The sequence below is a fragment of the Cygnus atratus genome, chromosome 2 (genome assembly GCF_013377495.2).
Source record: "Cygnus atratus isolate AKBS03 ecotype Queensland, Australia chromosome 2, CAtr_DNAZoo_HiC_assembly, whole genome shotgun sequence".
Lineage (NCBI taxonomy): Eukaryota > Metazoa > Chordata > Aves > Anseriformes > Anatidae > Cygnus > Cygnus atratus.
In genome coordinates, this window is record NC_066363.1 from 120258628 (window position 1) to 120281050 (window position 22423).

A 22423-nucleotide genomic window follows, 5' to 3' on the forward strand; every position below is an offset into this window, starting at 1 on the left:
AGGCTAGAAATTGGGATCCTTGTCTCCTTTCCCCCTTTTCAACAAATATTTCCTACGAATAATAACGTCACTGAGATAAAACTCACTGAAATAAAATGTCTGAATGTCTCCAGTTTGTTTATCTGCATGATGAAATGCTAAAGTTAGCCTGAAGAATATTCTTTTTAGGAGTGTCAAGTTACTGTCTACCATGCTTTGGGGTCAGAACAGACCCAAGCAGAATCACCACTCTCGATTCAAGTCCAGATGTGGCACTGCCCTCAATTGTGTTAGATGAAGATGTCTCCCATGTGCCACATAATATCTTCAGAGCAATTTGTGAGTGCTGGCAAAACTCCAGCAATGCAGAACTGGGCCTGGCGTGTGTACCATCACACGGTATGTGTTCAAAGGAACCCAAGGTCAATCCGATCCTAAGAACGAGTTTGAGCAACTTTGTAAGAGTCACTTTTGCTTGTCTGTAGTACTTGTGCTACTTGAGTGTACTGCAACTCTAGCAGGTTTGTATTGAGGGCTGGAGTTTATCTTGGCCTAGCTTAATTTCCAAAAGGCTCCTGAGCTGCTTTTCATGCCTTACATGAAACTATGGTAGATTCTTTATGGCATTGATCATGACTTCATCACCATTTAATCTTGACCGTCACAATGAATGAGTAAATGAAGTAAACAGAGTAAGGGTTGGTCTAAGCTAGATAGATGCAACTGCATGGTGACTAGGACACTCATCCTCACCTCAGCATAAAACAACAACATGACTTGCTCAGAGCCATGTTCTGAAATTGTGCTCTTCACCCAGACAAGAATACCTTCTGTGTGAAGCCTGTAACACCTATGTTTGCTGTGAAAGTCGGTGACTAAATCAGCTCTTATGAGTAACTGATGTTTGTTGATGGTAGAAGTGGTGTATGCCCTTCAGTCATGGAAAAGTGTGCCAATCTCTGCTATGGGAGGATTTTGACAATGATGGCGTGAACAAAAAACCACATTTTCCACTTCCGAGGAGAACAGGAGAAGTGTTGTAAATCAAACCCTCATCTAGCGGCTTCATGTTTTCTGATCCCTCCACTGGGATTTTATTTGCTAATACACAAGCTATAACTTTGATGAACAAAGAACACGGATAAGCAATAGCCTGCCATGGTAAGGTGCAAAGAGATGGCTGCTGTGTAGCTCTATGCCCACTGCTTTTCCTTTATGTGCCTCTGGTACATATTCCTCACGGTACCTCTAGTTTTAAGAGAACCTACTGTGCTGTAGGTGGAAGTGTCTCACAAGAGATTTCTCCCTCTCCTCTGTGCAAATAAAAATGTCTAAGTCATTAGTTAAGGACGTTGGGCTGAAACATCACTTATAAAAAAGATGTGTACAGGGTGTCAGGATTTAAAGGGAGAAGTTGGCAAAAAAAAAAGTTAATTCACAATAATATAATTCTGAATGGTAAACAAGAGTAAGGCATCTTTCTACCATTTGAAACTTTTAAAACTTTCTTCCTAATAAAATGTAATGCAAGGTTTCTGACAGAAAAACTAGAGACTCAGCAGGGAAGCAGAATTAGCAAAAGAGCTCAGGGGTCTGTAGTGGTGTTTGGGAAATGAGGCAGCACTGTTGATGGCCAGTTAACAGAAAGAAAAGTTAGCACGGTTTTAATTAATTGAGTGTATGTGAAAGCAGTGGGTGGGAGAGTGTGTTCTAATAAGGGAATAAGCAGGGTCTGGAGGAGAACTGGGATGGGAACAGCAGGGCCTAACAAAACTAGGGGCTAATTTAAAACTCCATATACTGGGAGGAAGACTCCAGGTGAGGCTGTGATGAGTACCTCGTCTGGGCTTTCAGATCTATGCCCTGACGGAAAGTCAGGGCAGTAGGGCCTGTGCGTGGAGATAAGTGATAGGGAAGAAGAAAACATATGAAAGAGCAAACAAAATGACTCTGCGTCAGACCTTGTCTTCACTCCTCTGCTTTTACTTCCTTTCAAATTCTGTTGTTTTTCATCTTGTTTTAAACAGTAAAGAGTCTGGAGGCAGCAAGGGGCAGAAGATTTTGCATACTATAATGTACTCTATAACACATGGCCTCAAATTCTCTGAGTATTCAGCCTTGTTCCATACTTGTGGCACTGTAAGCTACTGTAAAAAAAAAAGGGGGGGGGGAACTTGTCCTTTTGCCCCCTCATCCTTTCATTACTTCATGTTTTATTGGCCTCGAGGAGATAGTTTCCACCTTTGTGCACACTGATCTCTTACACACCAGCTGATGTGATTACTAAGCATCAGGTTTTTGGCTGTTCTGAAGTGCCTCTCAGCAAGAGGTACCCTCTCTCCCTCTCAGAGAAACCTTGTAAAAGCCAGAACATGCTCGTAAGTCTTATGATGGTTAAGTTTGGCTTGTTGTGCTTATCTTAGAGGTTGAGATAATGCTGCAAATGGCTGTAGGAGGAGTAAAGGGTGCTACATTTCTCTGCATTAACAGTTGGTCTGTAAATTGAAGAAAAAGGTTACAAAGGGAAAAATTGCTGATAAAAAATAAAACTATCTTTTAAGTCCATGATTTTATACTTAGGTACCACTTGCAACAACATTCATCCTTGAGTTTCTGCTATTTGCAGAATCCCAGGATTGGTGATTTTGGATTTTAACTTATCCCTTTCTCTCTCATTTCAGTATTACTAAGGTCTTCAGCTGCACAGAAAATCCAGATGTAGAAGCTGTGGTGAAACCATTTCATTACAGAACATGTCAGTTTGTGAACATTGACCATGAAATGTTCACAGGCGTGTACTGCCTTGGATGAGGTTTCACTGTGTTCCCCTGTTTACTTGAGAAGAGCCCCAAACCTGCTACTTTCAGAGTCTCACAACTGGTATCTGAGGAAGCAGAGTTAACTCACCTTTGCATTTGCCAGTTTTGGTTTAAACTTAAGTGCCACTCCACTACATCTACAGATTCACATTTCTGTAGACCACTTAATAGTTCATTTAAGTGGAGCAGCTGTCCAGAAGAAGGTGTGGGTGTACAGGCCTGACTTCCACCAGGTGGCTTAGGCATGCAGGGTGTGCCTTGGTAGTACACACTTATGTTACGTGGTACACACAATGCTACATGCAGTGCAAGTGCTGTTTTCATGATGTCAAATTCTGATCTAAACCAGAAAGAAGATTTGTATTCAGGACTTTGATGTCTTGAGTGCTCTACTAACCAGGCTACTGGCCTATGTGGTGCTGCTATGTGGCTTAGAAAATTAGAGAGTATAAGGAAAAATAATTTTAATATATAAAACCAGGAAGAAAAAAATCTGTCCAGCACTTTTAGACACATATACCAATGCTTTTGTAAGTGGTACTACTTTACAGTGTGTATTATTTATAGTAGTTCCACTTTGATGATTTTGTTACATTTGCCTGCATTTGTTTGAAGTGCATCCACTGCATTTGTTAATACATTTTTTCTGCAATAAACTGTTGTATTCATATGCATTATATATAAATTCCATATTTAAAATATTCACTGTTGGCACACAGCAATTCTGGCTTTAACGCCCATACCGAGCTTTTGATACGTGAAACTGAGCGTCCTGTTGCTAGTTGACAAAGGGCTGATGCATATGGTATCACAGCAACACAAAGTGGTATTATACAAAATCTCGCATTTTAAAATATACCTACATCAATGAAGTTTGTGAAGAGAGGAAGTCTGTCCAGGAGATCTTTACTGCCAGCTAGCTCTACGGAAAAAAAGTATTGCTGCTTTTGTAGTCCTTTATCTTTCATTGTATTTTATACTAGAAAACCTTGGAAAACAGTGTTAAATTAAAAGATTTTTCCACATCTGACTTGGAATAGCCATGGGAGATTTTGACATTTGTGATCTATTTTATTTATTTATTTTTTTTTTCAAATGTCACCTGTCTAAGTGTTAAACCTTACCCACAGGGAATCCTATCAAATCAGCTCAATGCTAGAGGCAGAAATTTTTGCTCTTTTCTTTTGGTTACTTTAGAATTCAGGATACAATCTTAGCACTCACTGTGGCATTTCTCATCTATCCGAATATGAACTAGGTTCCTTGTATTTCCAAAATGCCTGTATTTCATATTGCTCATTTAATTTCTGAAATATTTTTCTGTGCTACAGTTGAAATCTATAATGTGTTAATTCCATACCTCAAAGCCAAACTAAACCATTTTTAAAAAGCTTTACTGTTGCCCATTTAACTTCCTGCAGTTGAAGGATAGTTCCACTAACGTTATTTTCCTCAGCCTCCTTCCCTTTCCTTGAAAATTATGGTTGGACAAAACATGACCACTGAGCCTGCTTTTAGACTGCTTCTAAAATGTAAAGATTTGGGTTAGTGCAGTTGGTTTACAGCATATTTCTGGACTTTGTTTCACAATCTGTCAGGCTGATATAATTGCTTATTTTGAAACCCAAAACAAGGGTCTCTGTACTAGGGAAAGAGTTCTAAGAGCACTGTGAAGAATTTAAGAAAAAACCTGAAATGAAGTGATAGTTTTTAGGGGAAGAAACAGAAATAAAAAGCAATAATCAGGCCATGATTTAAAAACATAGTGCACCCCTGTCTTCAACACCGAGTGAATACTAATCCCCCTGCACCTTCTCCCCATTTCAGAAAGGATCTAGTAGAACTCAAAAGGTATGCAGAAGACTGATAAGGATGGTTAAAGTACGCAACAGCTTTTGCTTAAGAGACTTTTCAATAGTTTGGAGGAGAGTTGAAAGGTGATAGGTATGATAGAGGAATATAAAATCTCTAATGATGTGGACGACATAAATTCAGTTTCTTAAAATAAATAAGTAGGTCACAACAGGTGAATGTTGTCCTCAAATTTCAAATGAAACAAAAGAAATTGCCCTTTCACTCACCATCCTTAATCCTAGAAAGCTCTTTTCAGAAATTCAGCAATCAATTCATTTATCGATAAGTATTGGCCATTTTGTAAAGTGATCATGGAGAATATTCTTATTCTTCAAAGCAGCAGTTTAAAGAAAGAAGTATTTCATTTCGGAAAGCTAAGTTACATGGTCGATCTGACATGACTGATTCATGTGTCTATACAGTACTGGCTGTAAAATAGTTCTTTACTGAAGAACAGCCATACTGTATTAGACAAAACATCTATTTAACCCAGTATTTTACTTCTCAGGTAACCAGCAGCATGTACTTAGGAAAACAGTATAAGAACAGGGAAAGCATACAAGTGATATTTCCCCAGTGCATACAGACACACTCAGTTCAGGGACTTCTGAAGCCATAGAAAATAGTTTTGTGTTTAATGGTCCTGATGGATAAACGGAGCAAAGGCAGTTGACATACTCGCACATTACATCAGCTTCTGAATAACTATGGAAACGTCGCTTTTCTGCCTTTTGAGCTCTGGATAATCCGTGTGAATTTTGGGGGCCGGGGGTAGGGGGGGGAGGAGGAAAGAACTTTTGAATGCAAAATGCATGATTTCAATTTATCCATATTGTTATGTTACCCATGTACAATAAAAGTCTCATGTTTTATTTTCTTTACCTCCTTTATAGGCTGGAGAATGTAGGTACATATTATTTATACTGTAGCAGTCAAGGGAAGAAGTGAATAATTATTGAAGGCACCAGGTACCTCTGAAGTGCAAAACTTAGCCTATCTGTTGCATTTCAGACTGTGATCCATGGATTGTGTAATCTGTTGATTATGTGTAACAGTGTGACAAGGATAACTAAAAAAGTAAATGTCTTCTCATTGAGCTTGATTTTGCCATATGGGGACGTGTAGCTTCACTGGAAAATTTCTAGACATCTGCAAACTGAGATGGAAAAAAATATTTTCACAAGGGAAGATCAGCAAGGAAAGTGGGAAAAAGCTTCCCATTGTGTTCAGCAGAGATGTCCATCCTTTTCTTTCTTTCTTTCTTTCTTTCTTTCTTTCTTTCTTTGTTTATTTATTTTTAACCAAAAGGCCATCCAAACTTCTTGAAGGAAAACAATGATCTAGTAACTTTTTGAGAAAAGAAGAACCACAGGGCAGCTTTTGCAGTTTTGTTCCAATGGTTTTCAGTTAGAAGCAACCAAAACTGACCCTAAGATTTGAAGATTCAGTTCTTATTTTCATGTTGTCTGCATTTGTTTATTTGCACTCCCAAATACTTGTGGGTGTGGTTTTGGCTTGCTTGTTTACAGTGCTTTGCTAGCCTGCATTTTTGTGTTTGGCGTAACATAGAGAAAACACTGGTCAAGAAGGTGTGGCCAAAGTGATGGCCCAGCTACCGTTCTCATGCTCCCTGTCTTTTCTAGGGAAGACCAAAAGGCCCCAAGAAACAAAAAGCCGTGTGACGAGGCTGCAAATCTCAGGTAACATAAGAAGTGGGCTACACAAGCCTTTACGGTGAGAACAGTGCACAACCATAGCCCCTGCCTCCCCAGGGCTGAGCTTTAAGTCTGGTTTGAACAAACACTCATAAACGTGGTAGATAGGCATGGTAATTCTCTAGCAGCCGTTACTCTCCAGGATGTGTGTGGTTACAGATACCATAAATTTAATAAATGATTTTCAAAATTGATCTTTTTAGTAACGAGCCCTCAGAAGCCTAGGCCAGTTTCCTCCATGTAACCACCTGGGAGCCAGCTGAGAACCTCCTCATTATCTCTGTCTCTTGGTGCTGCCATCACTGGGCTCAGCAGGAATAGGGACTGAGTAAGCAGTCTTGTTTTTCTTTACGTTATGCACTTACAAAAGCCAATCCCCTCCTTTAAAATGGTGCTTAGAGCCACTAGTGCTCCACTAAAACTGGAAAGCAGAGGCAAGGGACTGAACTCCAGACACCGCTGCTGTCACGCACCAGCCCCTCTAAATCCATACGCAAACACTTATGCGATAAGCATTTACACGGGTTGCCAGCAGCGGAGCTTTAATTGCAGCTCTAGCTGCCTGTTTGCCTTCGTCAACTTAAACCGCGCCCTCCCAAACCCGGGGAGAAGAGGCCGCCGTGCTCCCCTCACGGGCAGCCGTTGGGGTTCGCCCCGCTAACGGCTGTCCCAGCGGCCTCCGCAGCGGCCATGGCGCCTGTCGCCCCCCAGGGCTGCTGGGAAATGTAGTGCCGGGGGGGCAGGACATGGCGGGTTATCGCTGAGCTCTCGCCTGCCTTCATAAGGCACAAGTGGTTGCGTAGGGCAGCTGCTGGCATAGGCCGAGCTGGGGGCAGCAGGGACATGGCCGCCGGGGCTGTCGCCCACCTGCAGCCTGCCCTGAGCGGCCGGTGGTGGCAGCGAGGGAGGGGAGCGGCTCTCCTGAGGGAGGAGGGGGGCATTGGGGCGGTTTTTCAACAAAATGGTACCTGTGGGCTGTGCAGGCAGCAGGGAGGGAGCCCTGGCACAGGCAGTGTGCTCTTCTGCTGCTGAACTTAGTAGAGGAATGCAGCTGGTAGTGGTACTCATGTATCTGAGAAGAGGTTGGTTTTGTCTCATTAATAATGGCAAGCGAGTAATGCTACCTGATAAACTGGTACATATCTGATGCACCGACACCACTCCTGGAAGTACTCTGTGTACCTAGGGCTTAGCCCTGCCACTGTGATGAAATCTCCCTGAGTGGAAAAAGCACCTGGATGTTTATTTCCACTCCCCGTTTTCACAGTGTCAGGGCTCAGCATTGCAGGCCACGTTAAAACTAGACCTGCTTCTCTGTGCTGCCAGGGTGGTATCTCTTTTTCCACATTTGTGATGCTTATGTCTTAAGTCATCCACAGTTCTGCAGCTTGCCATGTGTTCCCACAGCATTTGCTTTGGCATCTTACTTGCATCAGAAAAAGAGCACAGTCCCTCCTCCTTTAGGAGAACCCTATGTACTCTCAGTGAAATAGTTTGTATATCCATATCCAACCTGTATTTACTCTATGTTGTAATTCTTGCAGTCTTCCAAACATCATTCTTGGATATTAGGTTGTATCTCATATGCACCTCTTTGAGGAATGAGATTCTCAGCTCTTCTCACCATTCCCTTTTTGAGAATTACTACCTCTTGTGCTCCCAAAACTCAACAGTCCTTCCTACTCAGCAAACTCACTGTTTTATTCTTGCCCCCCTTACTATCCATTTTCTCTTCACTTTCTTTGATTTCAACTCTTTAAATATCAAAATCAATTCTTTCTTTCCTGGATGCATTGCTGAAATGGTTACCTGCATCTCAGACATTCCCCATTGACTTCAGAAGTCTAAGGAAGGACTTTTCATAGAGAACGTTGCCCAGACACTTTAATATCAGGACAGGGAAATGAGTAGGACATTATGAGAGGCTGGTGGCAGATCAGTTCCCAATATAGCAAAGCCAGAGAACCTCTTAAGCGTCAGGGATATAAAATGTGCCAGAATCCATTGTTAATGACAGGATCTGCTTCTTTCTTCATTTCTGCTGTTAGAACTGGAAAACTGGGACAGGGGGACCTCTGCTGCATGCACCTGCTGCCCCCTCAGTGAAGTCTCTGCAAGAAAGGGGAAACAGCAGTAGTTAAAGCAGGAAGAATAAAGCACATGCAGAACCTGCTTTGCCAACCTGACTTCTGCAGGTCAGGACTGCAGCACACAAGAGCCTTTTGCTGCATGGGCCTGAACAGGAGCTAGGAGGGAAGAGTGGCAGCAGGAACTTTTTAAGGGCACCAGTCCTTGATTTCTTTTCACTGGAAGTGGGAAGGGGTACTGGCCTGAATGATGCCAACCATTTAGTTAAGTTACCCACTATAAATTGCTGAAAGTTTACTGTAAAGCGCAAAGCTTCTCTAACAAGAAATTATAGGAGTACCTTGCTCACAGGCTGAGTTCTTTCCAAACTTGTATAGTTAATGGCTGACATTACTCTTCCCACATCTTGCTAAATATTCAAATATTGAGTGAGGTCTGCCTCCACAATTTGCTAATGGTTTTTGTCTGACTCTTTGTTATTTCTGTTTCTGATGTATTTCACTTCTATAGCATTGATTCTGTGTGTAACGAAATCTGAATGAAATTTGGGTAGGAGGCAAAGTGCCTCAGAACAATTCACCCATAGGCTTGCTTGCTTTGTGTTTCTAGAGAAACAAACCTGTGTTTCTTAATCTACCAAATATTTATCCTAGTATCATGGTGTTCATGTGATAGGAAAGGAAATCCATTAGGTTTTGTTTCATGTGCTTCCCTGTAAATCTCCTTCACATTTGGCAAATTTGCTTTGCTGTGTGGAAAATTGAACTGTAAACACTTTGAAACTAGCTCTTGTCTTTTTAACTGTTCCTCTGAAGCATTTCCTAGTGAAGCTTATAGTACTGAACACTATTTCCTAATGGCCCTATAGTGGAAAAAAATTTTTAAAGCTTTCTGAGTGCTGTGACTCAGAAATAGTGACTGTTTGAAGAGGATGTAGTCATTAGGTGTTGCTGGAAAACATGTATGCCTATCTTTTAACAGCATCTTTTAACTAGATGGAGACACAGAAAGCCACAAAGGAATCACACCATGCAAATCAACAACACTTCATTAAGTAATGAAAGTCAGGGAATGAAGAATTATGTTGAAAAGTCTAGTTTTCATCTCATCCCTATATATTTAGACTTATTCTCTTGTTATATGAACTGTCAATAAGAGGTCTAAGCCTGGGGACAATCGAATGTATGAAGGTCAATGCTGTACACGGGTTTCAGATTTCATAGGTTAATATGATTCACAAAACAATCTAATTTTAAAGATTTATTTATACTAGCATGGAGGAATTTCCTCCCTAATTTAAACAGTATAGAAAAACCTCTTATGACTGTGAAAACATAAGTGAAAATCCTCCATGTTGAAGGGCATAGAGCTCCTTGAACAGTTGAGCCAGCAGTTGAGCAGTTGTCTGTCCTGAACAGCTGAACGAGTGGTATCTAGTTTTCAGATCTAATGCCCAGACTACTAATTAGTCTTTCCAGTGAAGCCATTACTTGTCTGTATGTTCTCAGCATTTTAACACCGTTTCCCCTTTGTAGAAAGTCCCTCTGCCAAATTTCTACTTCAATTTTATTTCTCCTGTTTCTTCTTTATTAATGTATCCCATGAACTTCATCTTGTGTGCTCTGCCACCTCCTGCATAGACGAAATGATGCATTCCTTCATTTGTTTAGGACCTGTAGCAACCAGGGTACAAAACAAGGGTAAATATGTGCAAAGTGGAGCAGACACTGTGTTATATACAAAGACTCAGTACCAGGTGTTCTTTGTGAAGATTTGATACCCTTTTACAAGTCCTGAGCACAAGCACATTACAGCTTCATAAACTGAATAATAAAGGTATTCATTAAATCTTCTCCCATTCGTGTATGTCTGTTCAGGCTTCACTTTGTCTGATTAACAACACTTAGAACAGTTGCAGGTAGAAACTGAAGGTGGCTGCAGTCTTTGCAGGAGGTTATTTTCCAGTATTCCACATCAGTTCTAATACATTCATACTGCTCTTTAGGGAAAAATGTACGTATTTTACACTCTACAGAATAGTTCACATAGATAAAATACAAACTTGTTAGGTTTATGACTACGTAAATAGCCAACAAGTGTACCATACATAAGCTCTTAAGCCAGAAAAACTGGGCCAACAGTGCATTAAAGACTTACGAGAGATAAACCATGTCATTTTATTTCTGAATGTAATGGCCACACAAAGGAAGAGAGGCTTGCATGCAGAAGGGTGAGGAGGAAGCGGGTGAGCTTGTGATTTAAAAAGCTTATCATTAGTTCAATAATCCTGCCAGTTTCACTGCAGAAAAATGTGTTAACACATTGTTAAAATTGCTTTGTAATGTGTCATGCTCTTTCAGGACATGCAATTCAGTAACACTCTGATCTCTGAAAACTGGAGAGTAAGGGATTAAGATACTTTCTAATGCAACCCTAGCTCTGCTTCCTGAAACTGGCAATAATCACTTGGAATTATCTGCTGTTACCCAGCTGTCTCCCGAGTGTTAGGTAATGCTGAATTGAGGGGTCAGGGGATTAGCTGGAGCAGCCTGAGAGAGCTGTTATTGAGATATCATCAATAACATTCGTGAGATTGGCATGAGATGATTCACGCCATGTATATGATCAAAAGAAGAGAGATTCCCTAAGGAATCCAGAATGGCCACAGCCAAGTTGTATACAGTATGTCAGTGTGGACTCCTGGTCTTGTGGGAGACTCCTGGTCTTGTGGTCTTGTGTGGACTCCTGGTCCTGTGGGTCCTGGTCTTGTAGGAGGTGCTGATGTACAGCACAGTGTGGGTTGTGGGGGTTCATGGTGGGCCTGTGAAAGTATAGCTTTGTGTAAGAGTCATGTGGCTCAGAATAAAATAAATGGTTGTAAAATTTAGCAGAAGCAGGGTTAATACTGGATACCGGACTAAATGTTTTGAGTACACAGATGTGGGGGACACTTTGGTTTAATATGTCTCACTTAAATATGTGTTTAGGTGTGGCAACGAGATGGAATGGAATTCCATGGATGGAATCAGAGTCAGAGCCTTAATTTTAGAACAGTATGCATAATCTTTAAAGGCAAAATATATTTATGTGAATTAAACTACAGTCGCTCAGAGAGAGAAGAGCTAAGGTGAGTTGGGAGTTTGCTCTCTCTTCTGCAGTTACTATTGACTGCAGAAGTGTGAACGACACTGAACACAGTGCATGGTGGTGTGTGATCCTGGTCCCTTTATGCTTGGCTATAGTGGAATGAGGCCAATGGTCATGCTTTGAAATAGCTAGAATATTTTAGAGCCAGTGAGGGAAATTAAAAATTTGGTCTATCTCTGCCAAATCCTGACAGCATATTGAGGACATCCCTCTCCTTTTCACTTGCCTTCTCATCTTTCCCTGAGATATGTTGACCATTGGCAGCATTCCCGGCTCACCCTCTTTAATTCCCACTGAACTGTTCCCATTGAACTTTGATTCCGACTGAACAAGCAGTGAAGCTGTAAGTGTGTAAAAAGCTGGTGTTTTCCACCTTACCTTTTCTGTTGCTGGACACATGCGATAGACATCGGTTTGATTTCGAGTGTCATTACAGGCTACCTGATGTACCCGATGTGCTGTAGTTGGGTGCAGCTGCCCTCAGGCATTTCCCAGGCACACTTCTTTTTATGAAGGGATAATTAGCTTGTTTGTTTGTCTTTGAATAGTAAAGATGAGGCTCTTCTTGTGTTAAGCCTATTGCATTTGTACCAAGATCTGATTGAAGAAACAGAGAATGCATTGCAGTAGTTAAATCACTTCCTCAATCCACTTAGATCCTTGCGTTGGGTGGAAGATGAGCTCAGGCCAATGACTTAAGTAATTTATGGATGGCAGAGGTGTGTTAGCAAAGAGATTGTGATCGCTATAGTCACCCAAATTATTTATAACCATGTGGTTGTAAAGTGCTCCAGGAAAGTAAGAAAGTAAGAGGTCAAGATTTTCTGGCAGCAGCTTCTGGAAGGAACAGAACCAAGATCTGCAATGGCTTGTGGGCGCTCTGTCTACTCATCTGTGGTGAGGAGGAGACTTTTTAAATCTCATGGAAGTGGAATGTGTTGTACTTCTGTCCTTCCCAGTCTGAGGGTTAAATTTGCATTTCCTTCAATGTCTCTCCAGCTAACATGCAAATAACTTCCATGTGTCACTTCTTTTCTCTTTAAAAATAGTTTGAGTTCCTTCTAAACTATGTTCAGTATTCTGAATATACCCCCAAAATACAAATGTCCTGATGCACTTGAATGTAGTTTGAATTTCTTCATTTCAATATATCCGTGAGTTAGAAGACCTACTCCGATCTCTCTTCAGTGCTAAAGAAAAGTAGTCTCCTAATATACCACCTGTGTCTTAAACTCCAGATACCTTTCTGTGCACTAGTTTAGATAAGTTATTTCACATTTCTGTTACACAGACAAAGAAACTGGGAGTGAGATGAAGTCGCTTTGTGGGGAGCACAGGGAAAGCCACTTCTCAGTTTGGGTTAGATCACCAGAGCTCTCATCTCACAGGCCTGGTTTTTGATCATGCTGAACCATTACAAACCAGGCCGTCTTTTTGGCTGCCCTGCCCGTAATCCATTGGGTGATCTCAGGAATATTTGGCAGAAGGACACAGAGGTTACATTTCCATATTTTTGTAGACTCTTGTAGAGAGACGAGAGTTGAGCTGAGGGAAACACAGGAAGAATTGAGTCACTATCTGCTCCGAGAGGCAGCTGAAGCTTGGCCAGTCCTCCAGTGCTATCCGGAGAAGGTGCTGCCAGTCCCCAGCCAAACAGGCAGGAGGTATGGAGGGGAGACAGCCTCGGGCAATGAGAGTGGGAACTAAGCATCCTGAATTAGGAATACAATGGTGGGCTGAAGGTATTGCAGGGTCCTGTTGGTGGGGAGGAGTTGGGACAGCTGCACTGTGGAGCAGAAGGGAGGTGGGAGAGAGAATAGAGGGTGAGGTGGTGGTGCTGGGGAGATGCAGGGCACTGTGCAGGACCCATTAGTTCTGCTGCCCAGGAACAACTTACACTTTCAGAGCTCTGATTACCATTCAGAGAAAGAGATGAGAAGAAAACAGGGGTGACAGAGAAAAGTTTTGTTTTCCTTTATGATAAAGCGGGATTTCAATGAAAGGCACAAGATCACATCTAGGGCCAATAATAGCTTTGCAGGCACTTTCACCAAGAATGTTTTTGTTTCTTTGAAGATGAGATTACTAGATTCTGTCACAGCTGTTTGTCTCCATGGTAGCAGAGCAGGCTATGAAGGGAACAAATGTAAACCCAAGTTTTCACTTTATCTGATGTTGTTTTCTTAGGACTTGTCTACACTTGGATGTTTAGGAATGTTAAAATGAAATAAACTAATGCACATGTACTAAGTTGCATTAAACCTCTTTGTGGACACTGTCAGTCATTGTAACTTAGGTCACTATGTCTTGGCCTACAGTGCAATAAAACTGCCTTTCTTCTGAATATAATAAAGCCTCACTTATATACATTGACTAGTTAATTTGTCTTGACTAGACATTTTCCTTAGTGTCCCCGTGTAAACGAAGCCTTAAGTGAAGACAGTACTGAGGCCACATTGTTGGGCAATGAAGATCCCAAACTTAGCTGAGAATGTTGTAAGGATATGATAGGACCAGACACCAGCTTCTCCTTAGGAAGCCCTTGTTAACACAAATCTAAAAATATCTTCTTCTTGATGCAGACAGTCACATCTATTATAAGACATTTCAATCTGCCTTTTTGAAAAAGTTTATAGTGAGGCAATTCCAGAAATATTTGGAGGCTTCATATTTCCTTGATCCCAGCCAAATTGGTTTCAGGCCTCATTATGGTACGGAAACTATAAGACAGTCTTATTAGCCTACTGCCAATAGCCAAAGACTGAGTTTACACATCAATTATCTTCAAAAAACAGGGTCATGAAGTTTGGGGACATCCACGGTAGACAAATATACTTCATTGGTACATATGCTTCAAAAAATATACTGGCACTTCTTTCAGTGTAAAAGGTCACAGTGAAAATGACAGTTGATCTTGTGTTACAGGATTTGTTGCATGATGAATGACAAGGTAGGATGAATATGGGGTCTCATCAAGACAAAATATTGTAGAAATGGCTCCACTAATTGGCGTAGCTCACAATTTCTTATCTTGCTATAATGGGTATACTACATGACTTGAATCACTTAAATACTTGTATTTAAATCATTTATATTTGAAAATACAAAAAGCTGCAAATATGTTTTGTCAGTGGTCATAGCTGTAGGCACTCTTGCTTTCTTAGAAACTAAATAGAAATGTGTTTGCCACAAGAACAAGAAATAGGGCAATTAAGATCTCCAGTCAGCTAAGAATGCATTTCACACTTTTCATATCAAAAGAACTTACCTTGCTGTATTGAAAAGGGCATTTCCACAGGATGACAAATGTAGGTAACATTCTTGTTCATAAGCGGGGGCTGATCATATCCCCAGAATTAATTGACTTCTAGAGATAGAGATGTGGGAGAACCACAAGAGTTAGCAAAAGCCCTTTGAAAATGGGCTTCAGAGACGAAGATTGCAGGGATTGAAGTTTGTCAGCCCATACGAGCATGTCTGTCTGGACTTGGATAATATGTCATGTTCTTTAAAGAACATAATCCTCTAAGCCCTGAAGAAAGTAAAATGAGAGGTAGAGGAGGAATCAAGATGTATATGGTTGATATCTCCAACCAGAGCAGAACTATATGGATTTTGTTTGTTCTTTTTCCAAGTTGTTAGTTGCACTGTAGAAATTGAATTAGTTGTTTTTCACCAACAGCAAAAGAATAATAATTAAAGGGATAGGTCCTTAACAAATAGCTGATGCTGAAATATCGAAAATAAATGATCAAAAGTAGGAGATTCCAACGAAAAAAATTGTTGTATTGGAAAAAATAAAGCAGAATTAATAAAAGAGAGTAAAGAAATGCATTATACGCTGAGGCCACCTACTGGGTATTGCTGAGTTAGCAGAGAAAATGTAATCAGTTGGCAAGAGTGTTAAACAAAACAAGAGCGCTATCTTGCTCTCAAAAGAAGGGCGGGGGGGGGGGGGAGATATTAAATTTATGTTATGGAAACTCAGAATTTTCTGACTGCACTGATCAAGAGAAACAGACCTTTTTATGGAGGTTTTTTTTTTTTTTTTTTTTTTTTGTCCGCTGTGGCTATGTCTTCTGAAGGGACGTTATCATTTTTCCAATGATAACATTGTTCCTTGTGCTCTTTAATAGAACTGATATGGCTGAGATTGTGCTTAGGGCATCTGGATTCTGCTATCCTAAATGAAAAGGCTATTTTCATCTTTCTCTTTTGTAAATCGAAGTAGGTTGTTCTAAAGGAATCTTGAAAACAACTTTAAAATAGTTTATTTGGATGTTTTAGACTAGTCCTAGTCAAACCAACTAGTAGAATTTATTCATGATGGCGTGGCAGGTAGAGTGCATTTTTATTTCTTGAAGCCTAATCAAAGTATTAGAAATAATGATTTAATCGTTAAAATGAATTTACTATCTGGATTTGCTAATGGCAATTTAAGATAAAGTTGCTATGAAAAGAATCTAGCAGTGAAATCGGTATGCGTCTTAGATTTCATAAAAAGGCCTTGGTATTTGATCTGTCAAACTTCAGTTTGTTTTCCAAACTGTCAAATTTAGTGTTTATTCTTCAGCCTAAAAGAACATCTTTTCCTGGATGAGTTCATCGGCCCAGCAAAGTCTTTGAGCCTTATAAATGTTGGTGAAGAGTCAGGAGATTATGGCTGAGCGTAATACAATTTCAGCACCATCTTCAGGGGAAAATTGTGTGAGTACAGCCTGACTATAAAGGTGAAATACTTACAAATCAGTTGTACAAGAGCTGAAGGTTCTTTGCGTATGATCTTTTCTACCATTTGACTTGCAAAAAAATGTGTCTAAAAAGAAGAAAATTTTGGGAAGATGGAATGCCATCACTAGAAGATACCTGCCTTTTAGGCACTTCTCCATTCCTTTTACTTCCCACAGTTCTTCCCTCTGTTGTTATGGAAAATTGGAATTACTAAAGGATGTGTAGAAATTTGACCATTCGATGCAGATTTCACAGAGAAGCATAATCTAAACAGAAAACCATTATTCTACCACCTGTATCAATGCAATCTGTGGCAATGAATTATCCTAAATGAAACACCAGATTTTAAATAAATCAGGGGTAAAATATCAACAATTTGGCAGAGGAAGTGAGGAAGGTGTTGCTGAGCTAATGCATACACTAATGTGTTGTGGGTAGTGCAACAGGCTGCAGTTAGAACAAGGCTTAACGTGTGGTCCTGTTAATGGTTCCCCGCTACTGGCAAGGGCAGTGCTGTGGCCCCACTTGTGATCTACCAGCTCTTGTGTGGCAGGTTGGTAGGATGAGGATGTTCATGGCGTTGGAAAGATGCTGTGGTGTGTTGCTGTAAGTGCATGAGAAATGGGCTTTGGTATGTCAGAGGGTAAAGCAGGCAATGCCTTATGAGGTTTGGCAGGTCTGAGAGAAATGTATTTGAGTGGGATGAAAAGACAGTTAGCTTCATGGCTGGCCCTTTTAGGGACTGTGTAAAGTGCTCTGATTAAGTCATTGTGGAATGCATTAAAACAGAGTGGAATATGAAATTTAGGAAATAAATAAAACTAAGCTAAGTGGAAAAGAGGAACTTTCAGCCTTCCTGACATCTGATGCTTACTTTTCTGATTGCCCCAGGTGATGGGGCTGGAGGGAGCACAGTGCATTGCTTCCTTTCAGTCTGCATGCATGGCTCAGTCTGATTCTGAAAATCTGGGAGTGGGGAGGCCACTGAATTCACAGGGAGCTCCCCTACCAGCTTTTGATCTGATGGTACGACAAGGCAAGAGCCTGCCTGGTTATCCATCAAAACCTTGGACGGTTTTGTTCTCAGTTGTCATGATTTCTGTTTCTGATTGTTTTGTCAGTAAGTAGAAATGGAGAATACAGAGCTCAAGAGCTTATTCCACAATTAAAAATTACAATTAAGCATGGGATAGACATGGCTACACTGATGGGGAGAAGTCTGAGTGAAACACATCCTGTATGTACAAATGATAGGGGAGAAGAGGCATGATCTGTCACTCAGAGCATTTGAGCAGTGCCCTGTGCTTGCTGATGCTGAAACATCAGAAGGGGGGAAACGTGCTGTCAAGGCTGAAAGTCTGCTGTATGGTTTTCCAGGCTTTTCACAGTAGATTTATAGTCAGTAAACTTGGCTTCAAAATTATAGGGATGTATTCAATTTTTTTTGCTGCCTTCAGTATGTTGCTGATCTTCCATGTATGTATTTTTTTTCTTCAGAAAAGTTTCCAGGGAATGGATTATAGATTTAAATTTTTCTAGTATACTAGTCTTTGACTGGTCTGCAAGAGCAAATCTAACTTTCAATGTATATTCTACTTGGTATTTACTGAAACCAACTATTAAAGAGATTATGTATCACAGCCTCATAAAGCATTAACCAAATATACTCACAGTCTCATTCATAAGCTTTTAGTAGAATCATAGAATCACAGAATACCCCAGGTTGGAAGGGACCCACAAGGATCATCAAGTCCAACCCTTGGCTTCACAAAGGACCACCCAAAAGTCAGACCATGTGTCTGGGAGCGTGCTGTGCCTGATGCACCCCACAGTACGATTGGCCCTTTTGGCTGCCAGGGCACAATGCTGGCTCTTATTCAACTTACCATCAAACGAAAACCCCAGATCCTTTTCTACGGGGCTGTTCTCCAGCTTCTTATCCCCAGTCTGTACATATATCAAAGGTTGCCTCATCCCAGGTGCAGAATCTGGCACTAGCTGTTGGTAAATTTCTTGTGGTGATTGCCCAGCTCTCTAATTTGTCAAGATCTCTCTGCAAGGCCTCTCTACCCTCGACAGAGTCAGCAGCTCCTCCCAATTTAGCGTCATCTGCAAACCTTCTCAGTATACCTTCAAGTCCTGCATCCAAGTCATTTATGAAAACATCAAAAAGCACTGGCCCTTAAATAAAGGCCTATGGAACTGCACTAGTGACTGGCCTCCAGCCTGATGTAATCCCATTTACTAGAACCCTCTGAGCCCAACCTGTCAGCCAATTGTTCACCCATAATATTATGTATTTATCTAGCTGAATGCTGAACACTTTGTCCAGAAGTACAGTGTGAGAAACCATTTTGAAAGCTTTACTGAAATCCAGAAAGATTACATTAACTGACTTCCCTTGGTCACCTAGATGGGTGGCATTGTCATAAAAGGAAATTAAGTTTCTTAAGCAGGACTATCCCATCATGAACCCGTGTTGGCTGTGACCAATGACAGCATTGTCCTTCAGGTGTTTTTCAATAACTCCCAGAATAATTTTCTCCATAATTTTACCAGGCACTGAAGTGAGACTGACAGGCCTGGAATTACCTGGCTATTCTCATTCTGAATCAGGTAAAGAACAGACTAATGTCAGTGAACAACCCTTATCTTGTCATCAGACTGGCAATTTTTTACAATGCTTGAACACTAGTGAACACCTCACTCACACATTTTATGGGGTAAATCCATTCTCTATTTAAAAAGATGAAAAAGATGGTAGTAGAGAAGATTAATATATTTGAGTTGTTAGGAACCTTATTTTCAGAAAGCCACAGTTTTTCACAGGAGATGTTAAGAAAACAGAATTGTGCTTCTTATTCTGAGCCATTTTCTGTGCAGTTGGTTAAAAGCAAGGACAGATGAGGTCTGCAATAAATCATCCCAGATTGGGTTCCTGATGTATGTCCTATCTAAATGAAATCATAATTGCTGACCCATCTGTTAATTCACATTCCTTTCATCTGAACTTTGTCATTAACGATGTCACAAAAAGTCTTAATTCCATTCAGTGTTTGATTTTATGGTGGAAAAAATAACTTGTCCATTTTATGGACTCAAAGACATGCTTCTGTATCATCAGATGGGTTCTTACTTACAGGCTGAGTAGCAGCCCTGATGGACAACACCTGGTTTATTGGAGTGGACAAATAGGAGTCAAATATGAGCCAAGACTGTGTTCTGGCTGTCAGTAAGGCAAACTGCATAGTGGGCTACAATAGGAGGAACGTGGCCAGCAGGTTGTAGGAAGTCGTTGTCCTCATCTAATCATCTACTAACAAGGTGAAGTAACCATGGACTGTGATCTGGAATGTTCAGACTGGGCATTAGGAAAAACTTCTTTATTAGGTTTGATAGTGCAGCACTGGAGATTGAGTCCAGGAAGGTTGTGTTATCTCCTGATTTTCAAAGCTTTGATAGCCAAAGCCCTGGCTGACCATGTAGTATAGAACAGAGCTCCAATTTAAGCAGGAAGTTGGGTTACAGACCTCAAGAGATCATAAAATCATAGAACAGCTTGAGTTGGAAGGGACCTTAAAGATCATCTAGTTCCATACCCCTGCCATGGGCAGGGATGCCACCCACTAGATCAGGTTGCCCGGGGCCTTATCCAAACTGGTCTTGAACACCTCCAGGGATGGGGTATCCACAGCTTCTCTGGACAAGTTGTTCCAGTGCCTCCCCACCCTCTGAGTCAAGAATTTATTCCTTATATCTAATCTAAATCTCCCCTCTTTTAGTTTAAAACCATTCCCCCTTGTCCTGTCATTATCTTAATGAGCAAAAAGTTGCTCTCCATCTTTTTTACAAGCCCCCTTGTAAAGGTACTGAAAAGATACCTTCTGGCCAACATGTCTATGAGTTTGTGATAAGTCCTGTGAAAAAGAAAAGATAATTCTGCCTGCATGAAATGAAAGTTGTCAAAGTTTGGCTTCACTTAGTACAGGCCATAAGTATTTTTCATGTGCTTTAGGAATTATTCCAAATACAGTGACATCATTCACACAACTCTGGACTGCACAATGGCTGCAAAAAATGACTGCTATCATTTTGGCTGTTGGTAGATATCTACAGGGGCACAAATTTAAATAAGAAATGTCTATGAAGCCCCTACAATCCTCATCCCAGGTTACTTGCTGATACATGCTCCATAAACAGGATTAGAAAACTCTTCTGTTCTTTGAGTTTATTAAATGGTTCTACAGCAAGTAGCCCATGAGTCACAAGAAGGAAGTGATCAGTCACCACAGCCTTCTCTTGCTCTCCTGGCACTGTGCAAAGATGCATCATACCTTTGGTTTTCTTCTTTTTCTATCAGTGCCTGCATCTGTACTTGTAAAGAAAACAATGTCAGAGCCTGAACGCTCTCCCGTAGTCAACTGTGCTGTGGAATTATTAGTGTCATGCCTGATGTGGTTTTTGTCTTTACCAGTGTGTTCTCCCAAGTGTGGCTGTGGTTTTGAGGACAGTACAGGTGTTGGGTGGCTCCTTGAGGTCACCCCGTTATTGAGGAAAAGATACTTTAAGTTTATAGACCTTAGCCACTAGACACACTTTTTATTAGTATGCTTTTTGCAATACAAAAATGTCCAGAGTTGTGTGTGTGAAGTAAGAGAATCTGGTTTCTCAGGTTACTCACTAAACATAAAGAAGATTGGGTCAGTGGCAAACATCGAAGTATTGTTAATAGATTCAAGTACCGTAAAAACTGCTCATTTAGCGTCTGAGATTAAAGAGCTTGCAGATGTCCTTCTGATTAAAACCAAAGTGTAATGATACACGTTTGTATCTACAGTGCATTTTGTTTCTAGTACCCTTTGATGTCTCCCAGACGCTTTATATCGTGAAAGAGCACGATTATTAGATTAGATTAATAGATTCTCTATTTACCTTCTTCATGCCACCCTTGATTTCTATGTCTCTTACCCTTTTCCCGACTGTCTCCTCACCAGGTTTTGTCATCCCAAACTATTCTACTTCTTCTTTTTAGAAGGGTCACTCTGATGTAAAGTCATCCTTGATAGCTTACTCTGTACCTTTTCACTCCTGCTGTACCCTTTCAGTCATGCTCTTGCTATTCATAATATACATATTGATTTTACACAGTGGCATAGTGACATTTTTTTGGTCTTGTTCAGTATTAATTTCCTCATAATTCATAGCATTTCTTTTCATTTTTTGATCATTATTCAGCACTGAGTTGATATTTTCATGTAACCTACCTATTATATCTCTAAAACCTCATTCCCTAGTAGTAATAGCCAATTTGGGGCCATCATTAAAATTGTATGCAAAGTTAGGATTGTTTTTTTTTATGTATCACTTTACACTTGTTTACATAAATGTAATTTCCTCTGCTCTTTTAGTGCTTAGTCACTCAGTCTCCCGAGGCTCTTCTGTGGTTCATTTTCAGCCCTCATTCTTACTTGTATGGAAGCATCGGCAGCAAACAATGTCACCTTCTGAGTCACACCCTTGTGGTCATTTTGGATACAATGAACACCTTGGATGTAAGCACAGGTCCTAGAGATGCTCCTAGTTGTCTGTGACAGAGGGAATTTATTCCTATGTCTCCTATTTTTTTAAACAATTGCTAATGACACTTAGTCCTTGTCAGTATACTTTCTTTAATCTTTTCAAATGACTTCTTTGAATCTGGATAGACTACGTTAACTTTTTTTTTTTTCTTTTTTTTTCTTTGACCATATGAATCTTGATTCTGCCAAAGAAAAACAACAGATCTGTGAGGCAATGTAGTAGTTTTCTTAAAGTATAAGAATTTCTATCTTTATTCTGTATTGCTGTTGTCAGTCATTTACAGGAAACAGATATTGTCTATGCTTATATAGAGAGATATATAAAATGATATGAATGGAAATGAACTCCTGGAAACATGCAGAAAAAATATTTCTGGAATATATAATGGTTTTGCTTTGTTTGCTTTAATAATCCTGTGATAGAATAGCAACAACATATACATTGGATATCTGCCATTCACAGTTTCCTCCGTCAGGAAATATTGTTGTTGTGAGTTATATTTTCTCATCA